The sequence below is a fragment of the Alexandromys fortis genome, unplaced genomic scaffold (assembly GCF_014885135.2).
Source record: "Alexandromys fortis isolate MF-2015 unplaced genomic scaffold, M_Fortis_MF-2015_v1.1 scaffold_321, whole genome shotgun sequence".
In the NCBI taxonomy this organism is placed as follows: Eukaryota; Metazoa; Chordata; class Mammalia; order Rodentia; family Cricetidae; genus Alexandromys; species Alexandromys fortis.
This window is the reverse complement of record NW_026068200.1, coordinates 727,046-754,688: the sequence shown is the minus strand read 5'-3', so window position 1 is coordinate 754,688 and position 27,643 is coordinate 727,046. Positions and strand designations below refer to the sequence as shown.

The window sequence follows — 27,643 nt, the reverse complement described above, 5'->3', positions numbered from 1 at the left end:
AGAGCGCACAGCAACAGTATCTAGGAGGAAGAGAGGGGCTCGAGGCATTGTCGCTATTTGCCATGTGTTTTCTCCCCTCAGTCCTCGTCACATGTCTCCGCCATTCCCCCCAGAAACTCCTTATTCAGTAGCTCTGGATGTTATGTCATCGTCCGTCATCTGGGCTTCTCAGTCTCGTTAATAATAAGGCTCCCATGTATATATGAAAATGAATAAAAGGATTTTTCTCTGATTAATCAATTATTATGCTAACTCGTAGCCCAACCACAACACTAGAAGGGATGGGAGAAGAGGCCTTATTCCTTGCCCAACACAGACAGCTGAACAGACCGTTGCTGTTACAGACTACTGCCCTCTTCCTTAAATATCTGTAGTCCCAGCTTTCTGTGTGAGAGACTCATCGACCGACGGTGTCCTGGGAACTTAGTAGCATTCTTTGATTTCAGAACTTGTTTTTCCTCCATACTTTGCTGTGGGTCAAGTGCCAACTGCTGGCAGTCAACTGTTATGGCACTTTCCCCCCTTTTTCTGAGTAGCCCTGGCTGTCCTGGAACTCATTCTGTAGACCAGGCAGACCTCAAAGTTGGAGATCCACCTGCCTCAACACCTCCCAAGTGCTGGGCTTAAAGGCACGCGCCGCCACTGCCCAGCTGCACATATTTTTGATTGATTGATTGATTGATTGCCTCAAGCTCTCTTTGTAAGCAAGAATGACCTTGAACTACTGCTCCTCAGGCCTCTACCTCCAGTGCTGGTGTTACAGCAGGTCTGGTTTGTGCGGCACGGAGGGTTGAACCCAGGGCTTCCTTCGTGCTATGCAAGCACTCTACCGACTGAGCTCTGAAAGTTTCCTTGCTGGGAACTGAACCTAGCACCTCAAGCATGTCAGGCAAGTGCTCTGCCACCGAGATACACCCCTGACCTGATATTTCATCTTTATATGTCTGAAGTCTGTATGTCCATTTAAGGTGCTCAGTCTTGTCTAAACACAGTTCAGTATTTTATCTGTGCATTTGATGATGTACTTTACTTTGTTTTCAAAGAGGCATTTCTACTGGAATCTTTTTACTAGTTAATAAACCTGTACTGATATTTTCCCCCACCTAATGACCACTGTAATTAGTCTGTAAAGTATGCCTCCATACATTTTTTCAAAGGTCATTTTAAGGGCTATCCTTCACTTGTTCTGTCTCCTCACAATCTAATGTGTACATAGTTCCTCCAGGATCTGGAGGACAGGGGAGCTTTAAGAACTTTGAAATTGTGTTCTGTTTTGAATAAAGCCTGAACAGGGTAGGAATGTATAGCTAAGAAGCAGTATGGAGATCACAGGTGGGAACCTAACGTTGCAAAGGGGTCTAAAGAGGTAGGTCTGCGGATAAAGAGCTTGCTGTGCAAGCATGAGAACCGGAGTTCTGTTCCACAGATCTCAGTCAAAAGCTGGGCAACTATGGTGGCTTCCAGTAATCCCCGCACTAAAGAGGCCAAGACACGGGACTGCATTCCCAGGGCAAGCTGGCTAGCTTAGACTAGCCAGAATCGATGAGCTCTGGCTTTGAGAAACCTTGCCTCAAAAAATGAAGATAGAGAGTGATCGAAGCCGTGCAGGGTCCAGCTGTTTCCACTTTCACCTTGCGCTCATGAGCAACGCTTAATCATGTGTGGAAGAATGAAGAATGTTAAGACCAAAAATTCACTTGTCCTTGACGCAGGACCGGAGTTTTAATGGGGATCAATGCGTACTGATAAACATACTTATCTTGCTGGTGTGACACAAATGATTCTTTCCTTTTGTTTTTTTTTTTTTTTGAGATGGAATCCCACTGCATAGCCAAAGCTGCCCTAAAACTTATGGTCCTCCTGCCTCAGCCTCCTGAGAGCCAAGATTAGAAATGACCATCATGATTATCTCTTGATCTACTTTGCATTGGAGGATGCATAGTAAGGATCGAAGGGCTGTTCATCGGATCAGCTGTGACAGCTCGTGGCACTTCCATGCTCATCTCCTGTCGTAAACTAAAATAGGTGGCAGTTGGACTGAAGAGTTAAATATAAAAGAGCAAAGTTACAAAACTATGATGATGAATATCAAGTTTCTAACAAGAACTAAGCTTCTAAGTTTAGGAGGTGATAGGAAATATTTTCAAGGGAAAAGATCAAAATGTTATAATTTAAAATTTAAAAACCAATAGAACAGAAATGTTTTTTAAGCCACAGTAAAAATGAAAGATAAACACAAACGGACAAGGGCCATGTGGCCTAAAGATGACAAAATGCGCCGGGCTTGTGTCAGTTAAGGCCCACATGCCTCGCCATGTAGAAGCAGAGATATGGGAAAAGGGCACCGACAGTTTACACAAGAGTTTGAGTGCAATGAGAAGATAGGAGAAGATGTTCGTTACTAACGAAAACTGCAAATTTAAACAAGCTGATGCCGGGGTACAGGTCAGTGGCGAGCATGGAAGCGCAGAGCCTGCCTTCTGTCCCCAGGACTACAGACAAGCGACCCCAGTGCAGAAAGCCACTTTGAACCTGTATGTAAAGATGTAAAAAAATCGAGCACCTAGCAAAACAGAATAAAGGAATGGTGAATTTACCCGGTGAAATATTATGCATGCTATGCTTTTTTGCTTTGTTTCTGTGTGTGTGTGTGTGTGTTCTTTTGTAAGGACTGGACCCGAGGCCTACGCGCGCGTCACACGTGCTCTACCGCTGAGTTACATATATCCCAGGCCCTCGTGCTATTATTTTTAATGGCGGTTATGAAAATGATAGGGTATTTCAAAACTGATTTTTATATGAATATATATATTTTTTAAAGCAGTATTTAAAATTGTATGTATATTGTAATTAGCTCACTCACTGCACACATGAGGAAAGCAGTGGGGATGAGTTCACTGGTCATCTTACAGTGGCAGAGGTACTCCTAAGTTTTGTTGGTTTTGAGACATCATCTCCCTTTGTGGCTCTGGCTGGCACAGGACTAACTCTGAAACCCAGGCTAGCTTCAATTTGGCAGAATTTCTCCTGCGCCTGCTTTTCAAGCATTACAACTACAGGCATGCACCGGGACGCCTAGCTCAGGATTTAAATGTGTGTGCCTGTGCGCGTGCATGTGTGTGTGTATTTCTCTACTTTACAAAGTTTCGTAGCTATAACTGCTGTGAAAGGTGAGATTTACCAAAATAAAAAGAGGCAAAAGTACACTTTAAGCCTGTATTTAAAAATGTAAAAAAAAATCGAGCATATAATGAGGAGTTAAACTCATTATTCTAATTAGTTTAACATTGGTACTCTCATAGATAGACAAAAAAGATACAAATATACAAGTGGTAGAAAAAAAGAATACTTAGCACCACATAGAGAGATTGAAATATGTATTTTTCCTTCCTGCCAAATTTCAGATGACTCTTGATAATCTATTCTAAAAATAGATATTCTAAAATAGATAATCCAAACTACGGTGTTTTGTGTATGACTGTGTATGACAGTGATACTTTCTCACTTATTTAAACCACCCCAAGCCAATAGTAAGGCTAGCTAAACATTCAACAATAGCAGAATGGTCAGGTAGCATTCTCTCTGGAATATTATATAGCCATTAAAAATGCTGGTTAGAGCTGGCTGTGGTGGCAATTCCAGTACAGGGTAGGTGGAACTCTGTTAGCTTGAGGCTAGCCTAGTCTACATAATGAGCTCTAGAACAACCAGGACTACATAGTGAGACCCTGTCTCAAGAAAGCAGAAACAAAATGGTGGGTTGCTGAGTGCGTAAGTAGGGAAAAATGCCTTTCATATAATGCCAGTTTTGTTTTTCAAGGGCAAGTAGTTATGGACATTCATTTAGATTAGACTCATAAAAATTTTGTACACCTGGAAAAATCTTAAAATATAACAAAATAGCTGACTTCGCAAATATAATATGGGTGTATATTTTATGTGTATATATATGAGATCAGTTTTATTTTTTTCCTTTTAATATTTTTTATTTTATTGATTTTTATTGAGCTCTACATGTTTCTCTGCTCCCCTCCCTACCTCTCCTCTCCCCTGCAACCCTCTCCCAAGGTCCCCATGCTCCCAGTTTACTCAGGAGCTCTTGTCTTTTTCTACTTCCCATGTAGGTTAGATCTATGCAAGTCTCTCTTAGGGTCCTCATTGTTGTCTAAGTTCTCTGGGATTGTGTTTCGTAGGCTGATTTTCTTTGCTTTATGTTTAAAAACTACTTATGAGTGAGTACATGTGATAATTGTCTTTCTGTGTCTCGGTTACCTCACTCAATATGATGTTTTCTAGCTCCATCCATTTTCCTGCAAAATTCAAGCTGTTGTTATTTTTTTCTGCTGTGTAGTACTCCCTTGTGTAAATGTATGAGATCAATTGTAAAACCAATACAAAATACAAGTTTTCAAGCCACTTTAAAGTTTGTGTGCATATACACTTATCACCACATCTGTTTCTGTCTTCTCTCTTTTCTCTGATGTACGACGTTGTTTTTATGAATGGGAGGCAGTGCTAATGTGGGGTAGTGAGTGTGTGTGCTTGTAATCAGGTATAAGGTGGTATGTAACGAGAAAGGAGTCAGTTTCTCTCTCATTTGGTAGGGAAGGAATTGCCAAGCAGAAGGGTTGGTGGCAGCCTAGCAGCAGTATGCTGCAGCTGGCGAGCCACAGAAGTGAGACAGCCAGAGGATGAGGACAAGTCAGGCCAGCATCACTAAATTTTGTGATTTGTGCTAAGGAGTAGGGCTTTTTTTCCTGGTGTTGGCGAGGACTTATTGAAGAATTTTGGTATATTTCAGTCTGCTGTTGAGTCAGGGGCAGAAGATACGATTGCAGTCATTCATTTAGCAAACAGTAAGCCCTTGCTGTATGTCATACGCTAAGGAAACATGGCTCAACGGAGCACCTGCTGTTCTTGCACAGGACCTGGGTTCAGTTCCTAGCACCCACGTGGTGGCTCAAAACTGTCGAAAATTCCAGTTATAAGGGATATGGTGTCCTTTTCTGACCTTCACTGGCACCGGGCACACACATATACACATGCGGGAAAAACACCCTCACACATAAAATGGACACAAACATTTTTAAAGGAGGGGTGTTTGGAGCCTGATTAGGATGCGAGGCCGAGTAAGGAGAAAGCCCCATTAGTTTGGTTTCCTTGTTTCGTACAACTGAGCGTGGATAAAACTATGCACTAGTTCTCCCAGTAAACAAACAGCATGTCAGGGGTTGGTGGATTTTGTTTAAGGTCTATTTTTTTAAACAAAATTGCATGGTATTTCAAGGTGATGTGTTGGATCCTGTGAGATTCTTGGCGCATGGTTATTAAGTGCTGATTTGGGCCAGGATATTCAAGGATTTCACCTGTTTTCCTGCAGGCTTCTCCTTAATCTTCTTAGTATTCACAACAGCCTCTTCCAAACTACATTTAACAATCATGATCCTTATTTATTTTCTTCTTTTTCAGTTATGAATTAGTTTACCATACTGATGTTTTCAATTTTGTGTGCTCAGTCCCTGATATCCTGCATTTTATACAAGATTTATAGCTTTACTTGGTGACAAATTAGTGTTGAATTGCTAGGTGATGGTTTTGATGACCTAGGAGACTGGAAATGAACAGCTGGAGGGGCTGGGTGTTCGTGCACAGTTAAGAGGGTTGCTTGAGTCGAAGCTGATAGTAAGTGATCAGTGCACTAGCAAACACATTCATAGCTTTTGCATTCCTAGGAAGTCCCGAAACCTTGCAAATGCTAGGACTAAAATAATAGCTGCGCAGAAATGAGAACTCCCTGTATCAGCAAAAGACTAGGGCGGCATTTGTAATACTGATTGTGGTAACTCATTAATGGGGCATTATAACTTAATGAACTGCAACACTGGTATACATTATCATACCTAGGATATCTATGATATGTGAGATCTACACATGAGAATTTCAGGAAACTTGTTTTGGGTGGAAATCTGGTGTACTTGTGAGTACTAAGAATGCGAAATGTCATGGCACTGTAGAATTGACTGTGAGCTCTGAAATGAGACCTGGATGCACATCCGGGCTCTACCCCTTAGAAGGTATGTGCAACCACAGGGTTGTTTCAGAAAGGGAGTGCAGAAGCAGAGAGATGGAAAAGTCATAGGGACTGCTGTGTCTGTCCTTAAGCCTGGAAGCGTGGGCTCCTGCAGACAGGTGGAAAGAGAGGGAGGGAGGGAGGGAGGGAGGGAGGGAGGGNGGAAGGAAGGAAGGAAGAAAGGAAGGAAGGAAGGAAGGAAGGAAGGAAGGAAGGAAGGAAGGAAGGAAGGAAGGAAGGTCTTTATACGCCAAACTAAATAGTTTGGATTTTGTCAACTTGGTCCTTTCTTTAGTGGTTCTTAACTGACTTTGTCCTTGAACACCTCAGAAAATCTAATGAAAGCTGTTTCTTTGTCCCATGAAAATGAAAACAACACAAATTTTCCTTATAGTTTCAAAAGATTTCCTAAACCCTGTTCTGGATGCCAGAACCCTCACTTCCACATTGAAAAGTCACTGAAAGGAATTTAGCCAAGAATTCCATCTCTTTCAGGCTTGTAGCTTAGAAATACATCTCTAACTGTACTTGGCCGACAAATTCGGGGGAGAGAGGCTGTGACTCAGGAAATCTGCTAGGCCTTCAATGGTAATCTACCTCAGAGTAGATGAAAGCAATAGTGATTAGCATAGAAGAGGAAATAGAGTCAAGAGCCATCTACTAGTAGAACAGCCAGGAATGTGACCAGGTCTATGTCTAGAAATGACATAGAAGAGGTGGGCGGCGTGGACTCTGTGTGTAGATGACTCTTCTGTTGAGGTACATGAGGATTAATGTGCTTACATCTTATTAGCAGTATCCGTTAGAGAGCTGGTAATAGCACACAGCCCTGGGCCTTCTTTATCTTTAGTATGCATACAGAATATCTTAGGAGCTTGTTAAAATGCAAACTCTGGTTCAAGAGGTCCAGGACAAAACCTGGGAATCTCCATTGACAGAAACCCTCAGTGAGGCTGCCCACCACTAGCCTATAGACCATGCTAATAGCAGCAAGAGACTGGAGCTAAAGGCAAGCACTTTAGTGAAATGATAGGCTCATAGTTAATAGCATCATAGGTAGTTAATAAAACTACGGAAATAAACCACATCTCCTGGAAAGAATGCATAAAATAGAGGAGATAAAACAAATATTGAGCCTTGTGGAATGGCAGTTATTAAAGGAAACTAAGGTTTATCTCAGTGTAGAGCGCATAGTTACCATGTGTGAGGCTTTGGACTCCATCCCCAGAGGACACACACATGGGGCGGGTCATAAAAGACTATGGTGAGATTTTGAGAAGGGATGGTCAGCTGGGCATGGTGGCACACACCTTGAGTCCCAGCACTTGGGAGGCAGAGGCAGGTGGATCTCTGTGAATTTGAGACCAGCCTGGTCTACAGAGGGAGTTCCAAGACAGACCGGACAACAAAAAGAAACCCTATCTGGGGGGTCAAAGAAATAGGAAGTCTCAAGAATGACTTTCCCCACAGAAAGCAACAGTGAAAATGAGCTGCAAAAAGACACATTTGAATAGCAGTGTTTGACCCTGTTTTGCATACATTCACCACATGGGTGATGGTGTCCTGGAGGAGCAAAAATTCATTACTGAAGGTGAACTAACTTTAGTGTTATAGTAATTTATAGTCCTCCAGAGGGACTCAGTACATAAACAGATGTACAGTGTATCTACCATATTAAAATTTCATGGCAGGAGGAGGTGACTAAGGAAAGCTGTCTTAAAGGGATCCTGGAATGGGAGCCAGGCACAGTAATGAGAAAATGGCTGAGAAGCAGTACTATAGAGAAGATCTGTACAGGGGTAGATGAAGCTTCAGAGGGTGAAAAGGGCCGGGCCGGGCATCTAAAGAGGTAGAGGAAGGGTACGTCAGGAAGCTTCAACAGCATTTGCAGAGGCAGAGCAGCATAAAATAAGACATGAAATCAACATCAATTGAATGTGAAGCAGCACCCCAAAAAGCAGGGAGGCCTCAGGTCCAGCTTAGAGCTCATATTGCCGGAGGTGGGGGCGGGCTATAGTGTAAACTGGACAGTGACAGAAGATGAGGTAGGCTTCGTGGAAAACAGAATCACACAGTTAAACGGTGCTAATTTTGCCACGGAGAGTCACCCCTGGTGACACAAACCAGTAATCTCAGCTATTTGGGAAGCCAAAGCAGGAAGTCTGCAAGTTCAAGGCCTGCCTGGGCTGTCGTCATAGCTGACTGTGGCAGGAATGTGGGGGTTACCTATGAGCAAGAGGAGAAGCCTGTCAGGCTGCCTCCGTGTGAAATGACTCACTTTTCTATGTCATTTGCCCATGAACCTCTTTGAGTCATCGGATTCTTCTGAGGCCAGTCTATTAGGAACTCACTTTGTTCCATCCAGATTTTCTTAAAATGGAGCTCACCCTACCGTTGTAAACAGCGCTAGAGGATTACTAGAACCTGCCACAGGATAGTGACTCAACTTCCTCAATTTGTCTAGATGACATTGGGCTGGTCCCTTTAGCTAGTCCTCAGCCCTTCACCTGCCTGGTATGTCTGTCTCCATTTGGTTCTAAATCTCAGCTCCCCAAATCTCTCTCCATCCTGTTCTGACAGCACACGTAAGACCTGCATCTTCAGCTCAGCTACACTTTTCTCCAGCCTCAGTTCTGTCTTCTTCCCTCTCACTGCAAGCCATTGCAGCCTTCCACCTGGCCACATAGAGCAGCTTTGCCTCCGCCCCTGTAGGAAAAAGAGATCATTGTCCAGGCGATTGTTCTAGATGCTGTTGTTTCCTGTGTGTTCCACCAGGGGGCAGTGAATGATAGACAGAAGGCTTTGTTGTGTGCCGCCTGGTAAGCTATACAGGACTGTGCAGAGCCGGGCTTCTAGCTTGTACTTACTGTCTAGTTAAGGTCAGTCTGCAAGAGTTGGAGTCCCAGGAGCCCCCATCTTTTTATATATCAGATAGAGAAAATCAGAGTGACTGTACTAGAGGCCCAGTTCTCCGAAGAGCTCTGTACATAGCAGAACGTGTTACCGTGGCAGCCAAATGTTCTCCTCCACCCACCTGTCCTCAGCTCCAGCCTTACCAACATGTAGATAACCACATGAAAAGGAGATCTGGATCCCAAGACAGCCACGTCATCTCACCACCAAGGCAGACACCTCATTTCATCCGTGGGTCCTTGTCTCTTGCTGCTCAGACCTTTCCCACGCTGGCACCTGCAAAACAAGCACAGTACCAGGGAAATCAGTGGGCAGCCCAAACTGTTCTCTTGATACATATTAACTGATCAGGGGCCAGTTTCTCCATAACAAAATTGTCACCTGGCCACTAGAGCGGTAACCAACCAAGTCCCTATGGCACTCTCCCCTATCCTGTAGAGCTGTGACAGACACTATCATAGTGGATCCAAGTGCCATTAATTCTGAACACAGCACCTAAGAATTCTCAGCCATTCTGAGCCTCAGTAATTCTTAGATCCATCAGTTACTACCTCTCTGGGCCTCCACGTCCACATAAATTACAGGTAGTAATAATATCCACTTCATGGGATTATAAGGATTAAATGTGATAATCACATTAAAGATCGTGGTATTTAATAAGTGTTGGTTAAAAAGTCATTTACCATACCCACACTGGATTCTACCCTGGCATCTCAGGCAACCTCTCAGACAAAGCCCTTGGTTCAGTAGCTCTAGCTGCTTGTGCAGCTGAGACCAGGCCTTGTACACTGGCATTTCCCTTTCTGATTATACCACTTTGGTCTGAAATTTGACTATTGTACTACCCATATCAGAGTTTATTTCAGGGTATGGCTACCAGCAAGCCTCCCCCCTCCTACACCATGCCTACCCTTGCAGAGAGTCCCCTTTTAACCAACGTCTCACTCCAGCTCACACCTTTGAAGCAAATAAAGAAACTGACAGCAGTGATGATTTAGAAACCTTGATGTTCAAGATTTACCAACAAAGGCGCTCGCTCTCTCAGCTTCACATCAAGGCGTTCTATAAAACCAAAGTCTGGTCAGTACCTTGGAGCAGGTTTTATCAGATCCTCTATCTCTTCATCTTGGTCTTGAGCTGCTTTCTGAAAAAAAAAAGGGGGGGGTCTTTCTGTTGGTATAATCCTGTCAGTGTAATTACTATCCAGAAAATCCTTTCCATGATCTGAAACCTTCTAATCAATTCCTAAGTTTGTGGTCTTCACAGACCTTACCTAGATCAGGAACGGTAATGAACAGCAAGCTCCTGTACAGCACTCCCGCCTCCCTGCAGCAGATGAGATGTTGAGCCCCTCGTAGAGTAGGTGTGATTCTCTTGGCAGTGTTTTTATAAATTCACCTAATGTGATGCTAGGCTCTCTGGGCAAGGTGCTAATGCAATGATTACAGCGGCACTTTTCCCAGGCTCATTCCGCAGAAATGAACATAGCGCCTCCCTCCAAACTACATTTTTTGTGTGTGTGCCAGAGTTTGCATGAGCTGGATGTGAACCTTTGTGAAATGAAGTTTCCTAGGTGACTGAAAACGGCAGCAGCTCCATGGTCTCTCTGCATCTTTAGCACCCCAGTATCCATCCCCTTAAGATAACGTTATTTAGTTCTCAAGCACACACACGTACACACACACAAGACCTTCCAGTAACTTAAGGTCTCCATTTACTTCTGCTCAACTTTGGGCTGTGTGGTGGTTTGAATGAGAAAGACTCCCGTAGGCTCCTATGTTTGAATGCTTGGTAGAACTGTTTATGAAAGATTAAAAGGTGTGGCCTTGTTGGAAGAGATGGGTCGCTGGGGGCAGGTTTTGAGATTTCAACAGCCCGTGCCATTCTTCGTTTTTGTCCAGTGCTTGTATATCAGATATAAGCTCTCAGTCTGCTTCAATGCCATGCCTGATTACTGCCATGCTCCCTGACACGATGGTCATGGACTAACCTTCTAGAACTCTGTGCCCACATTAAATGCTTTATAAGTTGACTTGGTAATGGTGTCTTACCATGGCAATTGAAAAGTAGCCAAGACGACCTGCAATCTCCACTGTCATCAGCTTGCAGAGGTAGGGGTACTGTCCCCTCTTAGAAGGATCAGGATATTCTGATCCCTGTCCTTGTACCAATTCTTTAAGAAGCTGGACCCAGCCAAGGTCTATTGCCCCAAGTAATAACCAGAGCTCTTAGTGATCAAGGCCTTTTGGAAGATAGGGAGGTGCTTCCTTAAAGGGAAAGAGGCAGCGTGTTATTAGGAGCCCAAACCATTACCTTCTGGAGCGGCCGGGGCAGATTTGGAGACTAGATTATCAGGAAGCAATGGAACTGGTTCCAGCCTAACATTGTAGTCATTCACCTCTAGCAATAGCATAGACAGCAGGCAGATGTTATAGTACACAAAGATTCGAGTCCATCATGGTACAGCCCAAAGGTTTATGTTCCTAGATACACCATGCCCAACCATGGTTTCTCTTCCAACAGGCCCACATAGCCTATTCACACTTTGCATATAAACTGATGGAGAATCAGCAAACTACCTGTGTGTTCATCCTAAAGTGACTATTCTTAAATCAGACCTGCTAGGGCTGTAGCATAAACGCATTCAGTTGGAACCAGTTTCTCTCTGGGTTCTTTTAAGGGTCAATACTATTTGAGAACTCTGGCTCCAAAGGATCTTTTATCTGCCTTGTACCTGGCCTACCTCTCGTGTGCCTCTGTTATCCTTCCAGTTGAAATAAAGCAGACTAAGGGTAGCCTCCAGGCACTTGGACCGCTGTTAGAATGAACTTCATTGAGGATTTTCCTCTCCCCACATCTATAACATCTTTAAACTACTGGTAGACCCCTCTTACTGTTCGCCCAGAACAAACTAGGTGCTGCTACCTTCTTCCCCTGAGAGTTCCATCCCATTCAGCAGTACCAGAGCACTGCTCTGTAGTGGCAGCTGGATGAGTCAGCAGGCCCACCATGATCAGACTCCAGTATTCATCCCTAACCACTCCCTCCAGCACACTTCCCCAGCAAACTTCCTTCATGCCCACTCTAAGCATCAGTAACCAGGGTTTGTTAAGTTCCTAGACAACTCATACATGCGGTCCCCAAGGATACGTTCAGTTGGTCTTTACCAACAAGGCATAAGGCTTAAACATAGGGGACTCTGAAGCCACACTGTCTAGGTTTAAATCCCAGCACTGTCGCCTCCTACATTGACCTTGAATAGCTTAGAAGTTCTTTCCTCAGTTTCCTCACATCTAAGCGGTGAAGACAATAGTACCTATCTCGTGAAGCCATTGTATTATAAGGAATACTAACCATGGACTATAAAGAACAGCAGCTCCTGATACACACTAACCCCCAGAGAGTGCGTGCTATTAAGTTCTATATGAATTCTGCCGACTGGAGTCTCTAGCTGGGTGACACCAGATACATTGCCTTTCAGCACAGATCCACTTCCCCAAGCCCAAACTTGAAGGACTCTTGCCCAGAAATCTTTGAAATGAATTTTAGTCATCTACCCACTGCCCTCCTTTACCTTTGTGCCCTTCCTCCGCCATGGTCGCTCCTCTCAGCTCTCACTAGCCCATGGTGTAGTGCGGTTACATTGTACCCTGCAGTGTGCTCCCACAGACCTGAAATCTGAGAGAGAGCAGTTCTTTTATTTTTCCTATTCATTTGTTTGTTTATTTTAGTAGAATATTAAGGGAACGGTTGTATCATCATTACAGAGATTTCTAGCAGGTTCACAGTTGGCCTACTGCCTGATTGACTGGCAGAGCTGTTGACGAGGACAGGTTGGTGGACCCAGGGGACACTGTTCTGATAATCCTGTTATAGCTATGCTCACCCCAATCAACGTTAGTACTCTCTCAAGTGTGAGTCTGGTAGTCCCTTTATTTAAGGCCCAAGTACCAGGACTGGGAGTGAATTATACTCTTACTTGGGCCCTGCCCCTTCCTCCACCCCTACTTCCTGACCCTGGAAGAACTGAACTCCTCTATTCATTCCTACTGATGAAGGCAAAAAGATCACAGTGTTCTGCTCAGTGGCCAGCTCAGGGGTCATGAAAGCAGGAACAAGGATAGCAACACCAGATGTGAAAAGGAGAGAGAGTGCTGGAGCGGTCTTGTCGGCATCATCAGCAGAACTCAGTGACGGAGCCAGTCTCCTTGGCACATGCTTGTCCTCCCAGTATGTGGGGAATGAGGCAGGGAGATTGCCATAAGGGTGACACGAGCCTGCAATATTTAGCAAATAAATAAACAACCCTTGGTGATTAATTGGCTGCTGAGCATAAAAAAGGGGGAATGGCAAAAATATTGAGTTCCTTGCCCAAGTAGGTGGAAAATGTTGTTTTCAGCTCAAACTGGAAACAGTGATCTAAAAGCACATTGAAGCTAATGGCTCAGTGGATAAAGCACTTGGTGTCAAAACATGAAGATACTGAGGATCAAGGTTTAGATCGTCAGAATCCATGTAAATACAATGTGGAGGTGGCAGCCCGCTTGTAATTCTAGTGCTCAGAAGGTAGAGACAGGATCCGCAGAGCAAGTTGGCTAGCCTGTATCAGTGAGCTCCTGGGTTCAATTTAGAAACCATGCTTCAGTGAGTAAGGTGGAGAAGAATGAGGAAAACTTCAGATGTCAACCTTGGACCTCCATACGTGTTGTCCACACACATGCATGCATACATACTTACACATCAAAATGGAGAGGTGCTGTAATGGTTAACGTTGTAACGCCTTATCAGTTTGACAGGAAGTAGACTCATCTGGGAGATAGATGGGCTTCTGACATGTCTGTGTGAGGTTATCTTGGTTACATTAATTGACGTAGGAAGACCTCTCTTACCTGTGAACAGAACATTCCCAGAGGATCTTGGACTGTTACCTGGAGAACAGGAACTAGGAAGCAGCCATGCGTTCATTCCTCTTCTGATAGGATGTAAGGAGACTAGTTGCTTCAAGCTCCTGATGCCTTGATGGTCTGTGACCTGGAATTAAGCTAAAATAACCACCTCCTTCCCTTTTTGTTGCTTTTGTCAGAGGATTTTATCACAGCATCGGGAAAAGGAACTAAGGCAGAAATTGGTACCAGGACATGCTTCGTGACTGGGATAAACCTGATTGCTTGGTCCTTGGGCCTTTGTAACTGTTTGTGGCTGGAATGTGGACATGTCCGGTGCTTTGGGTTTAGAAAGGCCGTTCAGTGCCGGAAGTAGAACTTAATGGGCTGTTCCGGTAACTTGGAACACAAGCATGCTAAGAGAAATGTGTTCTGTGAAGGGCTGGTTCATGAAGTTTCCGAGGGGAACAAAGACTATCTGTAACCCAGATAGAGTGCATTTGTGTGATACTCTGGCCAAGTATCTGCCTTCATTCTGCCCGAATCCCGAAGGCTGTAGAGAAGCTGAGTTGAAAGATAATGTCCTAGTTAGTTAGTTTGACAGGTTGGTGCTGCGACGGCAGCAGGCGTGAGTAATATGACTAGATGAGCACTACTGAAGAGAAACCCCTGTACTGTGCTGAGATAACCTAAGCTAAGGGAGTCCCCTGCCCCTCAAAAGTCACTGCCGAGGATAGACAATGGTCAAGTGTAAATTGATTGTTGGGTATCGAGTTGACATCCTGAACTCAGTATGTTCAGAATAAAACTACGCCATCCTTGAGGCCGTAGAAGCCAAATATGTTGGAGTCATTCTTGGCTCTTCCTATTCATGATTCACATCCAACCTCTTCGATGATTTTTCAAAGGAAAGTAATTCGGTCTTCAGATGTCCAGAATCTGTCATGTCCTTCTACCTCCTGCCTGACATCCCTCATGCGAGCTACTAACGTTTCTCTTGGTCTATTGCAGCAGCTCCCCAGCTAGTGTTCTTGCGTCTAGCTTTGTCCCTTTTGTCTGTTCTCAGGGCGGCCACAGGGACCCTTTTACAAAATAAGTTAGAGCCCATCATTCCTCTGCTGCATTGGCTGGCTGCCTCCCTGTTTGATGTAGAGTAAAAGCAAACAAAGCCCATCATGCTGTGGTCTGTTCATCCCTACCAAATACTCCTGTCTCCGTTCCTTGGTAAAACTCTTAATCTCTTCCTTCCTTCAGTGTTGTCTAGCCACTGGACTCCTTGTGCTCGCCCCCAGGCCTTTCCCATTGCTGTCCCCACTTCCTCCTCATTCAAAGAATGCCACCTCATTCCCTTAAGGTCCTCTCATAGCATTTTCTCTGTGTGGCCTTTCTATTCGTGCCTGTTGCTCCACTGCCTAGAACTGTACCTAGCATATAGCAAATCCCCAGCGAAAATGTCTGCAGACAAATGAGCATGAAAGTTGGAATAGACGGCAGAAAGAAAAGGAGGAAATACGAATTTCCAGCCATTGGTGCGAGTGCTACCAGTCAAGTTATTGATTGTCAATGTTTAGGAAATAGAAAATAAAGTAATTAAACTGGTAAGATTAGCAAATGCCTTATCATCGTAGGCTCTCAGTATATGTTGACTGAATCAATGGTAATCTCTTAACAGACTGAATGAAATTGTCAAAAAGAGTGGGGAGGGGAGGAAAGGGAGGTTGAGGTTGGGGAGAGGGGCAGGGGTGAGAGAGAGATTAGAGAGATTATCCCAAAGTTAGATAAGCGGTTGGAGTGTAGTTGAGTTCATGAAACATTAACCTGCCGAGCTGTTACGTAAGTGTTGCATTTTAATGAAGGAACCACTAGAGGGAGTGCAAGGTTCAGCAAGAGTGTTCTCGATGAACTCATACTCCAGGCATTGGCTTTTCTGTGTATCCATCCCGTCTTCATCTACGCTCTTTCATCAGTTTAGTCTTCTCCTGAACTGATTTCGTTCATGTGTCTTTAATAAATAGTTATAATTTTAATGGAAGTATGACTGTTTGGAATCAACACATTGTCACCTTGAAATCTGTTTTACTAATTACTAATTTACTAATTTACTAATTACTGTGGCCGGAATGTCCCTTGAGAATTCATGTATCAGTTCCTAAGCTACCGGGAGATATGCTATTCATGGAACTTTGTTCTTAAAGAATCATTAGGCAAGAAGAGCAATGGTCATGGAGTTTGTTTACTTGCAAAAATGCTAGTGTCAGACCACTGAGTAAATTGGGTACTTGGGCCGAGAGGCTTTAAAGCTGGGCTGACCTCTGCACGCCCTCCCCCTGCAAGGGCAGACAGCTGATAAAGGCCCTGGCTCCCTGAGCTTGTTTGAGTCTGTGGAAATTATTAGCTCTACTTCTGCACACAGAGATTGCATTGCTTGAGAAGCCTGCTGTCTATGATGCGCTTTAGGGCTAGAGAGTTGTTTGGGATGAGCAAAGTTTAACAGCCTGCTTTATTGTCTTTATAATCATTGATCCCATTGAAATTTGCGGAAAGGATTTCAGTTTCTGGATTTGTGGCCGAGCTGGATTCCTGAGGAATGTAGAGTCCTTGACCTGTTGGCAGCTCATGGTTGAAGTCTTTTACTGCCCTTAATCTAGGCCTATGAGTTAAGCCCTCAGTATTGTGGATTTTTTATTAATAGAATAATTTCAATTGGGCTAAGAAATAGAACTTTTTAATAAACTTGACTTACTAGAAAAACATTATTTTAAAAATGAACAGCTACTACAGACTTCGTGAACATGCCACAGTTTCCTTTGCTTGTCACATGCTTGACACAAGCACGACAGCACCTTGGTAGAGCACAGGAACCACACTAATGCATCTGTGTGGCCTGCAGCCAGGAGCTGATTCAGATCCCAGCTCCTTTTCCCTCGTGCCCTTTTCTTTCCTGCTAGCAGCGCACCCAGGCCCCCTGGGCGTCATCAGGACTGCCCAGGCTCTACTTGGCTGCCAATGCATCGCATACTTGGTTTTCATGATTTTCAGTTTTCAGAAGTACAAATATTTTTTATCTATGACATAGTCTGTTTAATGGAATATTTTCAAGGAGAACAAGAAATACAACTATTCTTTTCTTTTTTTTTTTTCTCTTAGCACCTCTTTTTATTTTAATTCGGAGCAGTTCCTAAAACTGCTCCTTGCAAAAGGAGGGTGAATATCCTTCAGTTTGTGATTTGTAAATCTGGTGTTCTCTCTAGAGAAAGCCTTTCCGTTATCCACAGTCTGCAGACTCATGCTACTGCCTTGTCTCAGGAAAGTTAAATGGAAACTGTAGATGCATATTCAAAATATATATTTCTAATTTGCTGATCGTTTACTTTCTATATTTTCTAATGTCAGAATAGTAAGAGCCCTTGTTTTCTATTTTTTTGGTGGTGAGGGGGGTTTGAGATAGGGTTTCTCTGTATAACAGTTCTGGCTGTCCTGGAACTCCCTCTGTAGACCAGGCTGGCCTCAAACTCAGAGATCCACTTGCCTCTGCTTCCTGAGCACATAGATTAAAGACATACTTCTTTGCTATTGGGACTTTTATTTTTATTTTATGTCTATGTCTATGCATATTTTGCCTGCATATTTTTGGACATCACATACATGCAGTACCTGAAAGGGCCAGAAGATGGCATCAGATTCCCCCTCCCGCCCCCCAGGACTGGAGCTCACAATTATCCCCCCCAGGATAATTGTGAGCTGCCATGTGGGTGCTGAGAATTGGACCCGAGTCTTCTGAAAGAGCAGCCAGTGCTCTTAAACTCTGAGCCATCTCCCCCGCTCTCCTCAAAGCTGAGTTTTATGTTACTGATAATATAGGGAATATTGAAGGCAAGTTAGAGCAGAATATTACGTTAAGGAAAGCTGTGGGACAACACGTGGCTCTGTCCAATATATTCTTCTTTTTTTTCTTTTTTTTTAAAAGGAATATTTTTTTATTGAGAATAAGAAAGAAAAAAAAGTTTCCACCTCCTTCCAGCCTCCCATTTCCCTCCCCCTCCCCCACTCTTCTCCCCCTCCCCCCACTCCTCTCCCCCTCCCTCTCTAATCCAAAGAGCAGTCATGGTTCCCTGCCCTGTGGAAAGTCCAAGGTCCTCCCTCCTCCGTCCATGTCTAGGAAGGTGAACATCCAAACTGGCTAGGCTCCCACCAAGCCGGAACATGAAGTAGGATCAGAACCCCTTGCCATTGACCTTGGCTTCTCATCAGTCCTCATTGTTCGCCATGATCAGAGAGTCCGGTTTTATCCCATGCTTTTTCAGTCACAGTCCAGCTGGCCTTGGTGAGCTCCCAATAGATCAGCCCCCACTGTCTCAGTGGGTGGGTGCACCCCCCGTGGTCCTGACATCCTTGCTCGTGTTCTCCCTCCATCTGCCACTCTGCTGTTTACAAGAAACACACCTCAAACACAAAGACAGGCACCTACTCAGAGTAAAGGGCTGGGAAAAGGCTTATCAAGCAAATGGACCTAAGAAACAAGCAGGTGGGCCATACTAATTTCTAACAAACTTGACTTCAAACTTAAATCAATCAGAAGAGACGGAGAGGGGCATTTTATACTCATAACAGGATCAATTCATCAAGAGGAAGTCTCAATCCTGAATATCTACGCCCCTAATATAAAAGCACCCACGTACATAAAAGAAACATTACTAAAACTCAAGGCAGCCATCAAACCGCACACACTAATAGTAGGAGACTTCAATATATTCTTCTTTGTAAGAGATATGACTGTTTAATGTAGGTCGGCAGTTCTCAACCTGAGGGTTGGGGACCCTTTCACAGGAGTCTCCTATCAGATAGCCTACGGATCACATATCTACATTATGATTCATAACAATAGCAAAATTACAGTTATGGGGTAGTAATGAAATAATTTTATGGTTGGGGTCACCACAACGTGAAGAACTCTATTAAAGGGTTTCAACATTCAGAAAGTTGAGAACCACTGATCACAGCAATATCGTGGAGGTTGCTAAATGCTTATTTTTAATGTCCTGATCAGAACTCTCTTGCAGTAAATTTACTTCAAGGTGTATTTATATCCATAAAGAAAGCGATGTCAATTAACTTCAAAGACTTCTGTTTGCCCTCAAAAGCAGAGAAATTTTATAATAAGCAATAGCAAAATTTAAGAAAACTTAAAAAATGCATGCTAATCACATGAATTATGACATAAATCGTTGGGATTCAACTTCCAAGAAAAAAATTTTATGGACATTTCTGAATGCTCAGATTAATAAAGGATCTTTGACTCTTATTAGATGCAACTTGGAATAGGCTCAATATTAAACGCAGGTCTGAGATTAAATGATTTATCTGTGTTATGTCCTCAATTGCATTTTTTTTATTTCTGATTAAAAAAATGGTTTTCTTCCAGGCATTATCTGTAACTCGGGCAGTTACAATATATTACAGATAAAGGCCAAACCATGATTTTTCATCCTTGTATAAACCCATTAGTTTTCATATGCTTGAATGACACTACTGGCCACACCATTTCCCCTAGCCAGCCATCTCTCTAAAACTAGATCCTCAGTCTCAAGGAAGGTCAAGCCGGTGGGTGTAGACTGATAAATGTAAGTCTGCTGCAAAATAGCTAGGGGAAAAGCCAAACAGCCGAAAATCCTCTTTGTGCAGGTGCTGGGCCAGTGCTGGGCCTTTCCACGCTGCTTTGCCTCACTGTGTTGTTGAGTACCCGGAAATGCAGAACTATGGCCATTGCCTACTCTGTTTTATATTCTAATAGCTCAGGGAAGATTTTCATTCCATTGAGCACCAGACTGTGGGGTATATTTTTGGAAGCAAGTGTAGGTGTACCAGAGCCAAAAAAGGTTGGGAACAACTGTAGACAGACTGATCTCACTGTTCCTAGAGCTGCCAATTCCAGGCACGGAGCCCTTAAAGTGGACTATAAATGTCAAGTGGGTGGTTTAAAGAAAATCAATTATGTGGGACTAATTTCTGATTTCCCATGATCAGGTGCATGCGTTTTGTGTACATGTGTATTTTGTGTGGTAAGAAGCAGGTGTGCACATAACTGATTATTTAGCTGTATTAAATCAGAACTGGGGTCTTATTGAAAAAAAATATGAAGTATATAATTAGAATAGGTAATATTTTTATTTTTATAAATGCCTTTTAGATATATTGTGCTAACATTTGTGTTGAAGGCAGTAAGTTCGATTGGGAATTTTATGGTAGAAAAGCAAACAAAGCAGAGACCTAGGTTTCTTGGTTCCTATCCCAGTTTCTAGCTTACGTTTGTAGAACATGTACACCTCTAAGGCTTGCTGAGCATAAATGGGAACTAAAGTAACAGAACGAGCTCTGGTTTTTCATTTGCCTTTGGTAGAGGAAACAATCAGTTGTAAATATTAAAACCTGATCTGTAAAAGCCATTGAGTCAGTTCCCACAGTGCTGTGCACTTGACAGCCATGTCAACTGCCCTGCAGGGTTAGTGAAGAGGGGTCAGGACAGAGTCCTTAGAAAATAGCACAGCAAGGTTTGGACATTAGATATGGAAACACTGGGATTTTTAATATATTAACCATTCCTACCTTACAACGATACATTCCCTTATCTTTCCTTCTATAGATCTTGAGGGGGCAGGGTGGGTGTATAAGACAGGGTCTCTATATGTAGCCTTGACTGTCCTGGAACTCACTTTGTAGACCAGGCTGGCCTTGAACGCACAGAGATCCAGCAGCCTCTGCCTTCTGAGTGCTAGGTTTAGAGGTGTGACAGCGCACACAAGCCCTGCACAGGTGTAAAGCAAAGTCCCACCACTCACCAAGAAGCTGTTTGCAGTTGGTATCTTCTCGGCAAGGGAAAGGCCATTTTCTCCAATGCAGTGCCGTTGGACCCATCAACCACACTCCAGGGCAGGCCCAGGAATGTTAGCCAACCCAAAATGGACTTCATGTTTTTTTGTGTATATTTTGGTGTATTTTTGTCTTACTGGGTTGTTTGTTTTGATTTTAATATTTTGTTTTGTTTTGTTTTTATGGCTGTTGTGCCTTACCGTGGGGAAAATATTTATTATGCAGGAAACAATGATTACTCTCAGTTCATCGAACAAAAACAATAAAGCTTATTATGGCATAGCTGTTTCAAGAGACAAGGCTAATATAGTATCCACCAGTAAGATATAGTATCCATAGTAAGAATATGAAGATTGATGAGTAGACAGGGCAGGAAGAGCTAGGAGGAGTTGGGGGAAAGGAAATAATATGATCAAAATATATTGTATGAAAGAATTAATTAAAAATTTTAAGACATGCACTACCACACCTAGCCCCATTCTCTTAAACCCTTATACCCGGTAGCTAGGAAAGCAAGCAAGTATGCTCCAATGGTGGTTTGGCACTCTCTTTAAAGACCAAGTGCAGGTGTGCTTCAACTTAAGAAAATTCTGGAAATAAAATGATGTGCTGCTTGCCAAAGGATAGATACAAAAATATGGTCAAAAACCTTCATTTTCTAGAGGGACTCTTGGTTGTGACTGCACGCCCCTACTGACTACCTTAACTTAACATCCCTGACTAGTTCAAGATTGATTGACAGCATCAGCTATCGCATGATTCTTCAGCAACACATCTATCGCGAAGCATATCTTGGTATTACTACTTGAAAAATGCAGACATCAAATAACTAGTCTATACACTCACATAAACTAAAGAGGGGATTTCAGGGAGTTTGGTTTCCGTGTTTTGTGTAATGCCGCACGCACGAGCTGTGTGGATGTGCGTGTAGGAGAAAGCATAAAAGCAGGATAGCAAGCACTATCTAGAGGGAAGAGCCAGGCACTGCATATTAGAATTAGATGGGCAAAGGATGTTTTTAAAAGAGCAAATAACAGAGAAAAATTGGCCGTTGCTAATTTCTGGGAAAGCCATCTTACTTTCCATCTCTGGTATGCCTCACCCCTGACCAATCAGTTGAGTTTTCCCCGCTGCTGATCTCTTGTAACCATTCCTGCTCTCAAGCAGAAATTACCCATAATGGCACAAATGGCATCATTTAATGAAGCAACAATAGAAGTACCAATACCATATTCCCAGAACAGCTTAAGAGGTTTGATCAGCTGCTACTGGAAGTAAACGGAATAAAATGTACCTTGTTTGAAAATGCGAGTGCACCTTATTAAGCACAGCCTTGGATGGGGTGGGGGTTCTCTCCAATGCCACGGCTACAGCTAGGAAAGTGGCTTTGTCCTGACCTGGCAACAGCCATGGAAATTCACAGGAGGTTCAACAACTGCAGTTCTGTAGAAAATGGTAGACAGAAATATTAAAAGGGTTACAGGGCTTCTAGCTCATTAATTACAGCTAAGCACCCGAAACGTCTGATGTGCATGCACTCCTAAAAGGGCATCCTCCGCATCAGAGAAAGCAGCGGCAATTCTCTTTATCTTTTCAGATCATAATTGACATCCACCAAGTTCTGGAACCACCATCGCTAACTGCAAGGGCAGGCCGTTTGAGAATGTGCGTTCAGGAACTATAACTTTTCCCCCATTTATTTGGATTATAGTTTCAACATTTGCAATTTTCATATTATATCCTTTCCCTTTTTAAGATGTAGACCCATGCATTTTATTCTTTTGGCACTATTGTAAATAGGATTTTCTGATTTTACTCTTGCTACTGTACAGAAATACTATGAGCTTTTGGGGTTTAATTTTTTGCATATATTCTTTCGGGGGGTATGCCACCACATTTGTATTGAGACTAGAGGACAACTTGTGGGAGTTGGTCTTCTTCTACTTAGTAGGACCCAGGGGTTGAACTCAGGTCATCAGGCCTGGCAACACATGTCTGCACCTGCTGAGCCATCTTGCTGGCCCTGGTTTTCTTTCTCTTGTCTAATTACCTGGCTAGATCCAACAGGGCAGTCTTGAGCAGAAGTGGTGAGTGCGGGCATCCTTGGTCTGCCCTGTCCTGTGAAGAAAGTACCCAGTCTTCTGTTGTCTTAAGTACGATGCTAGATGCGAGTTTTGTAGGTTCCTCTTACCTAGCTAAGGATATATCCCACTCCTAATGAGTATTTGTAATGTGGATTGGATTGGATTTTGTCAAATGCTTTTTCTGGATCTACAGGTTTTTTTTTTTTTTTTTGTGATGTCTTTGTGTTACCAGGATAATAATACTGACCTCATGAATGAGCTGGGATGTATTTCCTTTGCTGCTTCCACCTTCTGGAAGACATTTTAGATAATTGGTATATCTTTTCTTTAACTGGTTAGCAGTGAATTCTGGTCTTCCTTCCAAAAATTAGCATGATCTTAAAATGCATGTGGGCTTACAGAGGATGCAGAATATTTAAAATGGTCCTGAAAAGAACAAAGGTGAAAGACTGCACACTGCAGTAGTAAGAGCAGCCTGCCGCTGGCATATGAATGGAGAGGAAAAGAGTTGCACAAACCTCACCTAGGTGTGTTGGTACACTCCTCTCACTCCAGTGCTCAGGAAGATTAGACTTGAGAACTGCCTGGGCTACATAGTGAATTCCAGGCTAGCCTAGGCTAGATAAGAAACTGCAAACCAGCCTGACTACTTACCAAGGCCCCGTCTCAAAACAATAAAAGAAACCTATACATGGCCAGGTAAACAGCTCAGATGTAGAATACTTGAATAACATACGGAAGATTCTGGGTTCAATCTCTAACAGAAAAGCCAAAAACTAAACAAACCTCCCCAAACAAACACTTACATATCCATGGTCATTTGATATTTGTCATGGTATTGAGACCATTGAACGAAGAAAATCAATGTCTCTTGAACATATAATGCTAGAATAACTAGCTATCACTTGAAAAAGAAGGATGTTGAATCTTAATTTACACTTTATATTAAAGTTAACTTGAAATAAATCAAAGACCTAAGACCCAAACCTAAGACTCTGTGCAAATAACTTAGGAGTAAATCTGCATGACCTTGGGAGGGAAAGTGGTTTCTCAGAACACCAAAACAAACAAACAAACAAAAATACCCTACAACTAGCAAAAGAAAAAGATTGCCATGTATAGTGACACAGACTTGTAATTCAAGCTGCAACTTAGCAAGACCCTACCTGAAAAAATAAAAGACAGGCTTATATATAGTTCAGTGGTAGAGCATTTTCCCAGCACATGCAAGGCCCTGGATTCAATCCTTAATATCATAAATAAATAACAAATTTTGATGGCCATGGCAATATGGGCCTGTAGTCCTAGCTCTGGGGATGCTGAGTCAGGAGGATTTCTAGTTCAATACCTGTCTGGACCACAGAATGATACTCTACCTCAAGAGCAGAAGAAAAACTTTTGAACTAGAAATGATATCTTGAAATAAGTAGAAAGATAATCAATATAATGGGGGTGGGAGAAAACATGTGCAAGTTCTTATAGCCAAGAAAATTATACATAACTGATACAATTTAACAATAAAAAAAATAGTTGAAACATATACAAAGGATATGAATAGATGCTTTTCCAAAGATGACATACAGATCACCAATAGTGGCATAAAAGATGTTTGACATAGTAAGTCATTAGAGAAATGCAATACTTCATACCCACTAGGATAGTTGCAATTGAAAAAAAATATCGACAGGCATTCACGGGAGCATGGAGAAGTTGGAACCCTCATATATGAATGAGTGGCTCTAAAATAGTATAGGCACTTGGAAAACAGTTTGGTAGTCCTGCCAAAGTTAAATACAGATTATGGGCCAAGCGGTGGTAGCACATGCCTTTAATTCCAGCATTCTGGCAGGTAGATCTCTGAGTTTGAGGTCAGCCTCGTCTACAGAGCGAGTTCCACAACCGTTAAACAGTGAAACCCTGTCTGAAAAAAAAGAGAACTATTAAATATAGATTTATCATATGACCCAGAAATGATATTCTTAAAGGGGTCTCTTCTCCCACCCCACCTCTCACTGTAAAAGCACAAAAGATAGATGTCCATGCAGTTTATATGCCAATGTTCATTGTGGCCAAAATGTGGAAACAGCTCAAATGCATATTAACTGGCAAATGCATGAACATAATAAGCTATATTCACACAGCGGGGTATTTGTTTCGCAGACAAGGAATGAGGGGCAAGAGCCATCGCTCAGTGGTAGAAAACACTGTGTTAAGAAGAAGCTAACCAGAAAGACTACAAATTACAGGCTCTGTTTGTATGAATTATCCACAAGAGATACATCTATCCTGGCACCCAGGGCAGTGTTAGGTACTGGAAGAGACAGAGAGTAGTGACTGCTGAGGAGGGGAGAGCTTCTCTGCATGATGGTAAGAATCTTTTAAAATTGGTTGTGTGGATAAGCAGTAGAGCTGGTTTCTTAAAAAGAGGATCAGAACTAGCTGCTCTCATAGTGGACCCACTGTGTATTTTAGTCCTGGAAGGATAATGATTTGTTTCTTAAAGAATCAGCATTTGGGTTGCTTCTAATCAATGGAAGAAAAGAATAAGAAAACAGAGTTGGCACTGCAATTTGTCAAATTCACATTTTTATTCTTCTAGATTTATAATATGTATATGATTGTTGTCCCTGCATGCATGTATGTGTACAGAGTGCATGCCTGGTGTGCTCAGAAGTTAGGAGGAAGCATTTAAATCCCTTGGAACTGTAGCTACAGATGGTTGTGAGACACCATGTAGGTGCTGGAATTGAACCAAGGTCCTCTGCACAAGCAACAAGTGCTCTTAACCACAGAGTCATCTCTCCAACCCCCAGTTCCCATGTTTCATAAAACTCGTTTTGTTTGTTATCACTGTTGGCGTTTCTGAGACAGGGTTTCACTCTGTGGCTCGGGTTGGCCTCAGATGCACAGGCCTCCTCCTGCTCTAGTCTCCTGAGTGCTAGGATATGTACTATCACACTGGGCTATACAACTGAGGGGTTTTCCCTTTTTTTATTTATTTAATTAAAATATAATTACATGCCAGGTGGCAGTGGCACATGCCTTTCATCCCAGCTCTCTGGAGGCAGAAGCAGGCAGATCTCTGTGAGTTCAAGGCCAGCCTGGTCTACAAAGTGAGTTCCAGGACAGCCAAGGCTACATAGAGAAACCCTGTCTTGAAAAACCAAACTGAAACTAGTGTGTGTGTGTGTGTGTGTTTGTGTGTGTGTATGTGTGTGTACACATATTTATTTTTACACACCATCCCTTCCAAACTAATATTGATCATTGTTTTTTAGTTCCTTATTGGTGTTTTGCCTGTATGTTGCCTGTAAGAGGGTGTTGGATCCTGGAGTTACCGACAGTTGTGAGCTGCTATGTGGGTGCTGGGAATGAACCCATTTCCCTTGGAGGAGCAGTCAGTGCTCTTAACCACTGAGCCATCTTTCCAGACCCCATTTTTAGTTCTTTGTGTAATAATTCCGTAACAAACACATCCTCTTTGCATTGCAGATTTTCAGTGTGGAGGTGTACTTCGCATGTATTATATATAAACTAGGCATATCAGTTGCCTTTTGCATATAACGTACAAGTCCAGACACTCCTGCGCTCAGCCTCACAGCCTAGACTTACTCCTCCCCACCAAGCCCCCAGCCCTTCCCTGCCCTCACTCATTCTTCCTTTTACAACTCCCGAGCTTTCCCACGCTTTTCTAGAATACCCACCACACCTCTTCTCCTGGAAAGCTGCTTCTCCTTTGAGGAACAGTTTAACTGTCACCTTCGTGGTGTTCTTGGTATTCCTCCTACTCTGTAGCAGAATTAATTATTTTTGCTTCCTTTTCCCCAGTGCTGAGGATGAAACCCACATTCCAGGCAAGTACACTACCACTGAGCTACTTTCTAAGACTTTGACACTGTTGTGGTCTATTTTTGCTTATATATGTGTATAGACACATATACATACATGTTCAATATATGTTGTCTACTATACAATTTCTTAAGTTTTTAGTAGTCTTTGGCCATTGAAAGTAGAAGGTAGAAAGCACATATTCTCATTGTTCTGTGTTCATTGACTGTATCAAATATGAGCATGACCGTGGTAATATCCCAGTCAGTAATCGGTAGAGCTAGACAGACAGGTTCACCTAGCTGTTTATGGCCTGAAGAGGAAGCACAAGGAAACACTCCTTGCCTTCCCCTACCCAGATGGCTGATGTTTGGTTGGTTGGTTAGCCGGTTGGTTTTTCTAGACAGGGTTTCTCTGTGTAGCCCTGGCTGTCCTGGAACTCACTCTGTAGACGAGGCTGGCCTCAAAGTCACAGAGATCTGCCTGCTTCTGCCTCTGCCTCCTGAGTGCTAGGATTAAAGGTGTGTGCCACTACCACCTGGCTCTGAACTACTCTGGGAATGTCTAGTATCCTGAAAAATTCAGAGACATAATATCCACTACCATTAAAGATTTTAAGAGATTGGCGCTAAGACTCCAACATATGCTATGATTATAAAAGAACACAAAGCAATAGACAGTAAAGGACTACAGTTTAACGCAGCCTCTAACTGCTGTCAGAATTCGGCGAGGAGGCCCTCTCTCCTCCTGTATGACAGCAGGAAGGCCGCAGGGGACTGCACTTCAGCGATTGACAGCCCTGGCTATGTCCCCATATAGAGTTCCAGTGTGACAACAGGAGACTAACAGCTCTCAACACGCCTTGGACAGGCGGTAAATGGCATTGCCACTCCCCAAGGTGGCCCAAGTCAGGGAGAAAGCGAAGCAAGGGGAAAATGAGCCAAGGCTCCTTGGAGCGTTTTCAAGGCTTTTAGGCTTTTTCCACTCTGTAGGGAATT

General features: G+C 43.0%; 1 protein-coding gene and 1 long non-coding RNA gene across 5 annotated transcripts in view; one reads left to right on the top strand and one right to left on the bottom strand.

Moving 5' to 3' along the window:
- The window catches only part of LOC126493114 (uncharacterized), a 258,406-nt gene that overhangs the window by 13,630 nt on the left and 217,133 nt on the right, over positions 1 to 27,643 (bottom strand). Inside the window, exons 6-12 of the long non-coding RNA XR_007589757.1 lie at positions 23,065 to 23,243; positions 22,028 to 22,176; positions 13,912 to 14,014; positions 13,721 to 13,820; positions 12,558 to 12,661; positions 10,005 to 10,127; positions 8,578 to 9,259 (exon numbers count right to left, since the gene is read on the bottom strand). This is a non-coding gene — a long non-coding RNA (uncharacterized lncRNA). The remainder of the gene's footprint in view (positions 1 to 8,577; positions 9,260 to 10,004; positions 10,128 to 12,557; positions 12,662 to 13,720; positions 13,821 to 13,911; positions 14,015 to 22,027; positions 22,177 to 23,064; positions 23,244 to 27,643) is intronic.
- Hdac8 (histone deacetylase 8) overlaps positions 1 to 27,643 on the top strand; it is a 225,526-nt gene that overhangs the window by 11,543 nt on the left and 186,340 nt on the right. The gene's annotated exons all lie outside the window — the stretch shown is intronic.